This window comes from Stegostoma tigrinum, chromosome 24 (assembly GCF_030684315.1).
Source record: "Stegostoma tigrinum isolate sSteTig4 chromosome 24, sSteTig4.hap1, whole genome shotgun sequence".
Lineage (NCBI taxonomy): Eukaryota > Metazoa > Chordata > Chondrichthyes > Orectolobiformes > Stegostomatidae > Stegostoma > Stegostoma tigrinum.
Window position 1 is genome coordinate 9,684,333 of NC_081377.1, and position 12,496 is coordinate 9,696,828.

The window sequence follows — 12,496 nt, forward strand, 5'->3', positions numbered from 1 at the left end:
ACCTATCCCCTCCCTACCTCCCCACCTATACTCTCTCCACCTATCTTCTTTACTCTCCATCTTTGGTCCGCCTCCCCCTCTCTCCCTATTTATTCCAGTTCCCTCTCCCCATCCCCCTCTCTGATGAAGGGTCTAGGCCCGAAACGTCAGCTTTTGTGCTCCTGAGATGCTGCTTGGCCTGCTGTGTTCATCCAGCCTCACATTTTATTATCTTGGAATTCTCCAGCATCTACAGTTCCCATTATCTCTCACAGGAAGCTATAAGCCAGTTAGCCCGGCCTCAGTCATTGGTAAGATTTTGGAGTTCATGACTAAGGAAGAAATTGCAGAATACTTTGAAGTGTGAAATAGGGCTGAGTTGCACAGCTCCATCAAGGGGAAGTCATGCCTGACAAATCTGATAGAATTCTTTGAGGATGTAACAAGCAATTTAGACAAAGGAGAGCCAGTGATGTGGTGGCATTTGTTTCTGGCACAGGAAGCAGCTCAATAAGACAAGAGCCCAAGGAATCAAAGGCAACGTCCTGACATAGATAGACAATTGATTGACTGACCAACCAAAGGCAGAGAGTAGGAATAAAGGATGTATTTTCAGGATGGCAGCTGGTGACAAATAGAGTTCCATAGGGATCAGGGTTGGGACCACAGCTATTCATGTTATACATTAATGAATGGAAGAAAGGACATTGTTGCTAACATTGAAGATGACACAAAGATACATGGAGGGACAGGTTGTGTTGAGGATATGGTTTCAGGATGACCATGTCATCTTACTTAGGTAAGAGGAATAGAGGATTGGGTTATTTTGTAAATGGGGAAAGGCTTTGGAAATCTGAAGCACAAAGCGTCTTGGGAATCCCAGTTCAGGACTCACTTAATGTTAACATGTAGGTCAATTGACAGTTGGGAAGGAAAATATAATGTTAGCATTCATTTCAAGAGGGCTAGAATACGAGAACAGAAATGTACTGCTGATGCTGTATAAGGCTCTGGCTAGACTGCTTTTGGAATATTGTGAGCCATCTTGGGTCCTGTATATGAGGGAGGATGTGCTGGCATTTGAGGGAGTCCAGATGAAGTTCACAAGAATGATCCCAGGGAATAAGGCCTTATCATATGAGGAGCAGTTAAGAACTCTGGGTCTTTACTCAGTAGAGTTTAGAAGGATGAGGGGAGATATCGTTGAAACTTACAGATTACTTAGAGGCCTGAATAAGGTGGACATGGAGAAGATATTTTCACAAGTAGGAGAGATGAGGACCTGAGGGCAGACTTTCAGAGCAAAGGGATAATGCTTTAGAACTGAGCAGGAATTTCTTCAGCCAGGGGTTGTTGAATCTGTGGATCTCCAATGCCACAGAAGGCTGTGGAGGCCAAGTCACTGAGTACATTTATGATGAAGATGGATAGGTTCTTGATTAGTAAGGGGATCAAGGTTTGTGGGGATGAGGCAAGGCAATGGTGTTGGGAAACATATCAATTATGATCGAATGGTGGATTAGACTTGATAGGCTAAAAGGCCTAATTGTCTTCCTGTGTGTTTTGGTCTTATTTCACTGAATTTATTGATGTCCAAGCTTGTACTGGATGCCCCAGAGATACTTGTTACTCTGAAAGGGATACACATAGAACATAGAACAGTACAGCACAGTACAGGCCTTTGGCTCATGATGTTGTGCCCACCTATTCTCCTAAGGATAAAGAGGGACTATTTGTGGAGTAAACAGAAAAGGCATTCTAACAATTTCAGTAAAGGCTGGGATCTAGTGTGGGATTTCATTGGGAGATTTGTGCATTTTCTGTGAAAGAAAATTAAAATGAAACTGAAAGTATCAGAGGCAACATAATATAGTGGGTAAAATCTGCTAGAGATCTGTTGCAGAAACTGTGAATGTTACTAATGTGTTTTGTGTCTTGAAAGCATGCAGAGATGACTCACACTACATTCCGTGTGTATTCTGGACTTTACTGCAAAGTATTTTTAAAAAGTCTGCCTGATAACTTTCCCATTTACTTTCTTTTCTGTAAACACGTGGGCAGGCTTAGCAAACAACACACAGCACAGAGAACAGTTAGCACACGTATAATTAAATACTGAGCAATTAACAATTAACACAATTATTTTCTGAAGAAGTGTCTAGGCCCTAAACATCAGCCTTCCTTCTCCTCTGATGCTGCTTGGCCTGCTGTGTTCACCCAGCTCTACACCTTGGTATCTCAATTAACACAACAAAAAGTTGTGTTTACCAGGAAAAGCATATTGCTTGCAAAACGTTCAATGTATTATAATTGTCACAGTCAACTCAGGCTCACAATGTGAATGTTCATTCTGGTTCGGCTTGTCTTTAACTGATATGAAATGTTAATGACTAGAATTTATATAAAACAGGCTTTCTTTGCAGAATGGAAAGTCAATTTTTAAACATTTCCACTTTAAAATACATTTCCTACTTAAGTGAAAGATTATTTGAATGAAGTTTCACAGACAACATTTCAGACATCTCATTGTTTCACCATTGGTGTTATGCCACAATTTGTCAAGCCTACGCACAATGTTAAGATACAGCCACAACAGCTGGTGTTCTTGGCTTAACCACGGGAATGTTTTAAACTCCAGTGATTCATGTCCTTTGTTGTAGATTTCCCCTACCACTGCCAAATTGCTACTGAGCCTGCAATAGCTTGGAATATTAATTTTAACTCTGAGACCACCAGCTTCATTCTAGCTGGTTTTGCTCTTCATGGTCTTTTCAACCTTTGTATTTAAAGAGAAGCATAGAGTCATAGAGGTTCACAGAATGGAAATAGGCCCTTCAGCCCAATTTGTCCATGCTGCCCAGTTTTCACAATTAAACTAATCGCATTTGCCTGCTTTTGGCCCATATCCTTCTATACCTATCCCATCCATGTACCTGTCCAAATGTTTCTTTAATGACAAAATTGTATTCACTTCCACCACTACGTCTGGCAGTCCATTCCAGACATTCACCACCGTCTATGTTAAATAAAAAATTCCACTCTGGACACCTTTTTTTATCTCTCCACTCTCACCTTAAACCCTTGCACTCTAGATATAGGGTCGTCTACCATGAGGGAAAGCTGTTGGCTATCTGCCTTACCTATGCCTCTCATGAATTTATAGACTTCTATGAGGTTATCCTTCAGTCTCCTGCACTCCAGGGGTAAAAAAACACCCTATCTAGTCTCTCTGGACACCTCAAACCCTTCAGTCCAGACAACATCCTAGCAAATCTCTGCACTTCTTCTAGTTTAGTAATATCCTTTCTACAGTAGGGTGGCCAGAACCACAGGTTCCACAGCAGACAGGTGCAAAATGGAATGAAAATTGCTGGTGATGGCTGCAATGCAAAGAGTAGGAAGATTTGTATTGGTTGTTTTGAGCCTTGGCCATGCTACATTTGAAGTATTGGGTTCAAGTTTGGGCACCAAACTTCAGCAATATTAATATAACTTTGGAGCAGGTGTGGTAACTAACCAAAATGCCATTGCATGCTCAACAAAATAAAAACCAAAAGCACTGTAGATGTTGCAAATCAGAAACAGAAACAGGAGTTGCTGGAAATGTTCAGCTGGTCTGGCAGCATCTATCAAAACATAATCAGAGTTAATGTTTTAGGTCCGGTGAACCTTCCTCAGAAGAGCATGCCATTGCATGCTAACAGGCAAACATGTTAAATTATAAAAACATTTTGTAAAAACTAGCATGGCATTAACATAGACAACCAAGAGGCTATCTTTTTGAGGTGTTTAAACAATGAAAGTATTCAATAGAACAGATACTTTGGGACACATCTTATTTTTTTTACTCTAAGTGTCAGTTATAATTGGCTTTTAGAGGATTTTTCACCATGAGGCCAAGTGAGAGTTTTCCAGTTTCGGTCAGCACTAATAACAGTGCCACCCTACTGAAATCTCACTCAATCTCCTTCTTTTGCTCATTGCAGCTAATAACAAGGCTGAGAAGGTGAAGGGGCACCAGACCTTTATGTCCACACCCCAAGGAGACAATCCTGGACCTCACAGGAGAACGCTGGAACCATTCCTGCAGGATGCAGAAACTTCCATGTGCCACCAACCGAGTATATCTCACTCTTCATTCCACTATGACTCTTACGTGAACCCCGTTGTCACTCTCAATCATTGTATAACAGTTCTAACCATTGGCCACCACAACCTTTCTCCCTTTTGTTTTGCAGTGTTCCGCCAACCTGCTTACAACCAGGACTCCACCAAAGCCACATCAGCAACCTCTGAGGATGGGGCACAGAGGCCTCAGAGGAAGCATTAGCAAGGCTGCCTCCTGTATTCCCCACCAGCTCAGGCACAAGCACCTTGATAGGAACTGCTTCTTCCTTAATCTTTTAGTTGATTTTTATTAGTTTGCTTTGGCTAACTCCATCTTGTGGTGGTATTTTGGCTTTAAGAGGTATATTTTTTCCTGTTGTTTTTCTAAGAGAAGTTTTGAGACAGAGGTGATACTGTCTATTTGAATCCATAAAGTGAACAGTTTGTGAGACCTTGGGGTTGTTTTTTTTAATGTTAGACCCAAGATATTTAGTTTTAGTTTTCAAGTAGCAGTTTCTGGGGTCATGAATCTGCGTCTGGAAGCTATAGTACATCTCTTCCTGCTTCTCTCTTTCTCTTTCTCTCTCTCTCTCTCTCTCTCTCTCTCTCACAGAGTTTTCTCTTGATGTTTTTCCTCCTGGACCGGAGAATTGCTCGTGGGACAACCTATTTACTGAATTTGTCTTTGTCAAGAGTGCATTTACGTGATGTTACCATATCAGAACAGTTACTGTTTAGTCATTAAATAATGTATTATTCTGTTAAATTTTCCAATCAAATTAAGTTATTCCAACTTGTTCTTTCTTTCGTTGTATTTTAACTGTTGTAACTATTGCATATGAATAAAGTGTGCTTTGCATCATAACTGGTAGTTTGACCAATCGAATTGCATCTGGATTACAACATCTGGAACTTGAAAAAGTTAGGGTCTGGGCTATCTTCTTCATATATCTTGAGGGGGTTTGGTCTGGTCCAAAACAATCTTCATACTCTTATATCGTACTTTACTTAAGGTCGCTTTGCTGTCTCTTAAGATGTCATTCTTCTTGATAATTTGGATATAAAAATACATAATATAGCACCTTTACACAACGTACCGCTTTGCTTACGTCTCTTTGCTATCAATGATTAGTTTTGAACAGTAATTGTTCATCAGCAGCTTTGTTTAACCATTCCAATCATTCTATGAGCTGCCTTGTGTGATTGAGAATATGCAGAAAATTGAGCTGATTACAGCCCTATCTGACTCCGATTATCAATAATATATGAACTATTGGCGTCTAATGCTAAAGGTTTTTCGGCTTTTGTGTCAGCATGTTGGAGTTTTCCGTCATAAATTGCCTTTCCCCACTAGAAATGGAAGTTGCCAATACCTACTAATTAAGATTAATTAGCAGGTGGCATTGGAACCAGGCAGAGCCAAGCAATTCAGTTGGTAGAACCAATTTGAACAAATGGTTTCAACTACTTCTTATTTCTGTAACATTTGTTCTCGTTGGGTTTAAGTGTAAGATGCTAGCTGTTGTTGTAACAAGATGTAGAGCTGGATGAACACAACAGGCTGAGCAGCATCAGAGGAGCAGGAAAGCTGGCATTTCAGGACTAGGCCCCAAGAAAGGCCTAGGCCCAAAACGTCAACTTTCCTGCTCCTCTGATGCTGCTTGGCCTGCTGTGTTCATCCAGCTCTACACCTTGTTATCTCAGATTCTGCAGCATCTGCAGTTCCTACTATCTCTGAAGCTGTTGTTGTGTTGGGTATGCCTACATCTTATATTATGTTGAGCCCATGTCTCACCAGACTTGCAGCTTAATCCCTATGCTTCATTCTTCATGAGCCTCGAGTTTGAAGCCATTTTTGTTCTGTCAGACTTTGTCAACTTTTTCAAAGTCGTTGATCAAATTTTGCCAGATGGTGTAAGTGCAGGTATCACTTCAGGAATCATTGAATTTAACTCTACAGGGCAAACTGATTATAGCAAAACTGTCCTTGTATTAGGGTATGGGAGTTCGGGACATGGTATTGGCTGATTGAGCATAAAGAACCTCGAAATCCCCCCTAAGCTTTGTGAGTAAGTAAGTAAAAAATGATCTGGTATATTACACTAGAGTGGATGTATCATGCCAGTGTTAGATTCTAAATGAGGAAAGATTGAGTATACTGGGACTATACACATTGGAATTCAGAAGAATAAGAGGGGATATTATAAAAACATATAAAATTATGAAAGAAATAGATTGTTTCTTTTCCGATGAAGGGTCTGGGCCTGAAATATCAGCTTTTGTGCTCCTAAGCTGCTGCTTGGCCTGCTTTGTTCATTCAGCCCCACACTTTGTTATCTTAGATTGTTTCCACTAGCAGGTAAACCTGGAACTAGGGGACAATAGCCTCAAAATAATGGGGAGCAGATTTAGGACTGAGTTAAGGAAGAACTTCTTCACTTAAAGGGTTGTGAACCTGTGGAATTCCCTGCCCAGTGAAACAGTTGAGGCTACCTTGTTGAATGTTTTTTAAGGCAGAGATAGGTAGATTTTTGAACAGTAAAGGAGTTGGGGGGTTAGGTGAGAGGGTGGGTAAGTGGAGCTGAGCCCACGAAGAGATCAGCCATGGTTTTATTGAATGATGGAGCAGGCTCGAAGGGCCAGATGGCCTACTCCTGCTCCTGGTTCTCATGTTCTTAAATGAATGCTGAGAGAACAAAAGAAAGGGGTGGTTGAAGAACATGCTTAAGAACTTGTATGGGTTTATATAAATATCAATGTATGAAATGGACTTCATGGGCTAATAATGTTGAGCTTGAGGATGCAGTATTTTATACAGACATATTAAGCAATGTTCTGTCAGGGACATTGGTCCATGTGGTTGCATGGGTCCATTATTTCCCTCACCTCTTTGCCCAGTAACTGAACAAATGCAAGAGCTTCTGACATTCAATCATCTACAGACAGAGAGGAGAGGCAACTTAGAAATTGGCTTGTGCTTGAATGAACTGAATGCAGGGTACTTATTTCATGCTGGAATTCATATGCTTACGGACTATATATTCAGACTTCATTTAACATTACTGTAACGAGATGCACTCACTTAGCATCACTAGAGAAGGAGATTTCAAATCAGGTGCTACAAGGCTGAGAGAGCAGTACTTTGTTTGGTGGGTTAGGAGAAATCATCTGGATAAAGTAGGGAGGCGGTAATGCTCTTTGGCGCCTCAGTGAAGCCAAGAAGCCTCCTCCTTTGTGGTATGAATTCAGGTAAATAAACTTAAATGTTATATTTTTTGATATCTACCTTACGGACTGCTGGTGAGGTGGTAGGTAGAGTGAGTTTTCCTCAATGAAGCTGACCTTGCTCCAGCATGTTTAGGAAAGCTCGATATTACACAAGGCATCTCCTTGTTCCTGTGCAAGGCTTAATGTACAAAACTGATACATGAAGAATAGTTGTAAAATGACATGTTGATCATGCTGAGAGCTCAGAGTAGGCTGATCCAGAGATAAGCTTTCAGAACAGAAGGAGTGAAAAGTAAATTTGTTTTTTAAAATACATTGACAACTGAAGTAATAAGTGCAAAGCTCCAAAATAAATCTCTGCCAAAAAATTTAGTTTCTCTACATGTCAATAGCAGGCAATCTCCATGACATGACTCAAATACAGACACATCTGAAGCCACAAGTAGGAAGAATTTCCAGACAAAGATATGAAACTGCAGTCTCAAAATATAGATGGAGAAATCCATTTTTCCCCTCTTAGAACCCTTTACAAATGTGGGAAGATAGCATATTGTTCAATAAGTCTACGTATCAGTACTGAAGGAATTGACTTGAGAATTTAAGTGTTGGAGGTAACTTCCTCTGCTACTAGTTCACAGACTTTGGTAGGGGAAGCAGTTGGTTTGGATGAGGAATGGTCAGTATGGATGTCATCTTTTAACAACATTGTGTGGATGGGGATGGGTAAGAGGGAGAACAGAGTTTAGAGAGCCTAGAAGATAGTTTCATGTGGATTTGGGAGGATCATTGGTTCAACCTCAGGTAAGGAACCAATCTGATATGTATAGACTTTCCCTGTGGGTCATTTTCCTAAGTCCAGCTGACAATGACACGTACTTCCTTTGAGCAAGCCGAACTCACAGTGTGGATCTTGAGGACTTTTAATGCTGTATTATATGTGAGAAACTGACTTATTTTTAATTACCTAACTTTTTGATTTTCTTTAGTCTCAGTTATGATATGGCACATCTCTGAAGCAAGTAGGGCTTGAAACCAGATCTTCTGACCCAGAGATAGGAACAACATCTCTGTGGAACAAAACACCGACTTTATTTTTAATGTAGTCTATTTTTCTGATCAGTGAGTTCAGAGATGTTATTAGACACCCCAGGAGCAGATAAAACTTGAACCCAGGTCTCGTTGTCGAGCTGTAGAGTGTCAACAGCTGCACAACAAGAAGGCCCTTGCTGAAGCCTAATTTTTAAACTCACTTTTTTAAAAATGGTAGTAAGAACTGCTGGTACTGGAATCAGAGATAACACAGTATGGAGCTGGAGGAGGACAGCAGGCCAGGCAGCATCAGAGGAGCAGGAAAATTGACATTTAGGGTAGGAACCCTTCTTCATTTTCCTGAAGAAGGGTCCCGGCCCAAAACGTCAACTTTCCTGCTCTTCTGAAAACTGTCCGGCCTGCTGTCCTCCTCCAGCTCCAAACTGTGTTATCTTTTTGAAAATGATTGCTGATTTCTGCCTCTGAAATGGTTAGTTGCCTTCACTACCGATGAATTAAGGGATTAGTTAAATTATTTGTTATATGAGTTAGATACACATAAGTGTGTGTCGATCCAAAGCTTGCAAGATTGTAAATGTAACTTATCTATATAATGAGAGCAATATATTAGTCTTTTCATAGTGCATACCAGCTTCCTGTCCCATGTGCATTTGTTATACATTTCTCATTTGCAGTTTTTGAGGGAAAAATGTTATTTTTTAACCGGGTGTGGCTTGGCTGCAGACAGCTGGTCTGAATGATTTTCCCATTTCCATTTGGTACTGATGAGATGAGCTATCAGTTATCTGAAATTGAAAAGACGTTCCCCAATGGCATGTAATATTACTTTACAGATAACAGATAAGGATTTAATAGTCTCTCTGGGACCTGTATTTGTGGCAGCTGTTGATTTATACCAATGTTTGGATGGATTAATATGGACCCATTTTAACTTGAAATCTACTTCACCTTGGCTCTCTTTAAATGGGAAATGTTCAAGAAACTTGAGTTAATCTACCTCAAGATTTTTTTTTGGGATTATAACAATTTTCACCTGTATTTTCAAAGTTATTACTTTGGATTTTTGATAATTTTGCTGACTATCTGTCTAGGCTGACACTTGTTGTTATTTGTGCTAGTGTCTCAGGTCACTGACTGGGCTTACGTCCTCCAAATGGAGGCGTCTGGCATCGCAGGAGATGTGTAAGACTTACTTGCAGCTCTGCACCCGCCATTCCCACCAGTTTTTCCATCTCATCTGCAGAGGGAAAACATCCCAACACTCATCGTGGCTTAGGGCAAGGCTGGGTTTGTACTATTGACTACTGTGGAGAGAGTGAAAGTGGGACGACTATGGGGCGGGAGCAGATTGAGCCTCTTTCTGACCATTTCAACATTGTCGGTGCTATTATTAAAAGGGGCTCTTGTGGCTTACTGGTAGTGCCCATACCTCTGAGCTAGGAAGCCTAGATTCAAGGCCTGCCTGTACGTAATGGGATCTCTGAACAGATTGCTTAGGAAAATATCTACAACCATTGATGTGTTGTCAACATGCAATTTAACCACTGCTTTTGTTGTAGGCTGGGCTTAGTTTAGTGTTCTTGCCTCTTGAGTCAGCACATTGTAGTTTCAAATCCAACTTCAGAGAATTAAGCACAAAATCCAGACTGCAATTCCAGATGGAATGGGTGTGAGTTTGCTCGCTGAGCTGGAAGGTTCGTTTTCAGACGTTTCGTCACCATTCTAGGTAACATCATCAGTGAGCCTCCGACGAAGCGCTGGTGATATGTCCCGCTTTCTATTTATCTGGTTAGGTTTCCTTGGGTTGGTGATGTCATTTCCTGCGTTGGTGATGTCATTTCCTGTTCTTTTTATCAGGGGGTGGTAGATTGGCTCCAGATCAATGTGTTTGTTGATGGAGTTCCGGTTGGAATGCCATGCTTCCAGGAATTCTCGTGTGTGTCTCTGTTTGGCTTGTCCTAAGAAAGCTAGCCACCAGGATACATGAACATCAACTAACCACAAAAAGACATGACCCACTATCACTTGTATCCTTACATACAGATGAGGAAGGACACCACTTTGATTGGGACAAATCCATCCTAGGACAAGCCAAACAGAGACACGCACGAGAATTCCTAGAAGCATGGCATTCCAACCGGAACTCCATCAACAAACACATTGATTTGGAGCCAATCTACCACCCCCTGAGAAAAAGAACAGGAAATGACATCACCAATGCAGGAAAAGACATCACCAACCCAAGGAAACCTAACCAGATAAATAGAAAGTGGGACATAACACCAGCGCTTCATCAGAGGCTCACTGATGATGTTACCTAGAATGGTGACGAAACGTCTGAAAACGAACCTTCCAGCTCAGCGAACAAACTCACACCCAGAACCTCAACCTGAGCTACAAATCTTCTCAAAACTTGCTACCAGATGGAATGATTCACTCTTAATGGTGCCATCTCTCATTGAATCAAAATTCCTACCTGCCCTTTCACATGGAGGCTAATGATCCAAGAGCATGAATCAAAGTTAAATTGAGAATTTCTCCCCAGTTACAGCCCTCATTCGCATTGCAGCCTTTGTAAATATATGGTAAAAAAAGCTGAATTCCAAAGGTGAGGTGAAAGTGACAGCCTTTGACATCAAAGCCACATTCGATTGAGTGTGGCATCAAAGATCCTTGTCAAAACTCAAATAAATGGGTATCGGGGCAAACTCTCTGCCGGTTAGTCATACCTGCACATAGGAAGATGTTTATGGTTGTTGGAGGTCAGTCATCTCAGCTTCAGGACATTATTACAGGAGTTCCTCAGGGTAGTGCCCTAGGCCTAACTATCTTAAGCTGCTTCATCAATGACTTTCCCTCCATCATAAGGTCAGAACTGGGGATGTTTGCCAATGATTGCACAATGTTCAGGACCATTCGTGACTCCTCAGATACTGAACTATCCATGTTCAAATGCAATAAGGTTTGCACAGGGTCCAGGCTTTGGCTGACAAGTGGCAAGTGACATTTGCATCACAGAATTGCAAGGCTATGACCATCATCAATCAGAGACAATTTAACCACTACCCCTTGACATTCAATGGTGTTACCATCACGGAATCCCCCACTATCAACATCCTGGGGGTTACCATTGATCAGAAACTCAACTGGACTCACCATATAAATACAGTGGCTACAGAAGCAGGTCAGAGGCCAGAAACACTGCAGCAAGTAACTGACCTCCTGACTCCCCAAAGCCTGTCCACAAGCTACAAGGTACAAGTCAGGAGTGTGATGGAATACTCTCCATTTACATGGTTGGGTGCAGCCCCAACAACACTTAAGAAGTCTGACACCATCCAGGACAAAGCAGCTCACTTGATTGGCACTACAGCCAAAAGCATCCACTCTCTTCACCACCGACGCTCAGCAGCAGCAGTGTGTACTATCTACAAGAAGCACTGCAGAAATTCACCAAAGATCCTCAGACAGCACCTTCTAAACCCACAGCCACTTATATCTAGAAGGACAAGGACAGCAGACATAATGGAATACCACCACCTCCATGTTCCCATCCAAGTCACTCACCATCCTGTCTTGGAAATATATCACCATTCCTTCACAGCCACTGAGTCAAAATCCTGGAATTCCCTCCTTCATGCTATTATAGGTCAACTCACAGCAGGTGGGCTGTAGTGGTTAAAGCAGGCAGCTCACCACCACCTTCTCAAGGGCAACCAGGGATGGGCAAGAAATGCTGGCCAGCCAGCGACACTCACATCCCACAAAACCACAGATTAGCATGGCCCCTGCACAAGGATGACATGCAAATTCGTGAAGCATTCCATATTTTTAGCTTTTGTATTTCTAAGATGCTGCTTGGCCTGCTGTGTTCATCCAGCTTCACACCTTGTTATCTTGGATTCTCCAGCATCTGCAGTTCCCATTATCTCTGACAAATATATTTGCAGGCTATGTATAGAGAGAGTTTGAGAGATGTTTTAAAGAGATTTAAGAGTAGCAGAGATTGTGAAACAAAGGTGGAATTAGAGTTGGAGTAGAAATCAGCTGTGATATAGATGAATGGCCTTCCCATGTTCCTAATGTTGCTCTGCTGAAAGAAACAAAACAAGAAGATGCTAAACAATGCAAC

General features: G+C 41.5%; 1 pseudogene; it reads left to right on the plus strand.

Moving 5' to 3' along the window:
- Positions 1 to 12,098: 12,098 nt before the first annotated feature.
- Positions 12,099 to 12,197, plus strand: LOC125465196 (U6 spliceosomal RNA; annotated as a pseudogene).
- Positions 12,198 to 12,496: the final 299 nt, after the last annotated feature.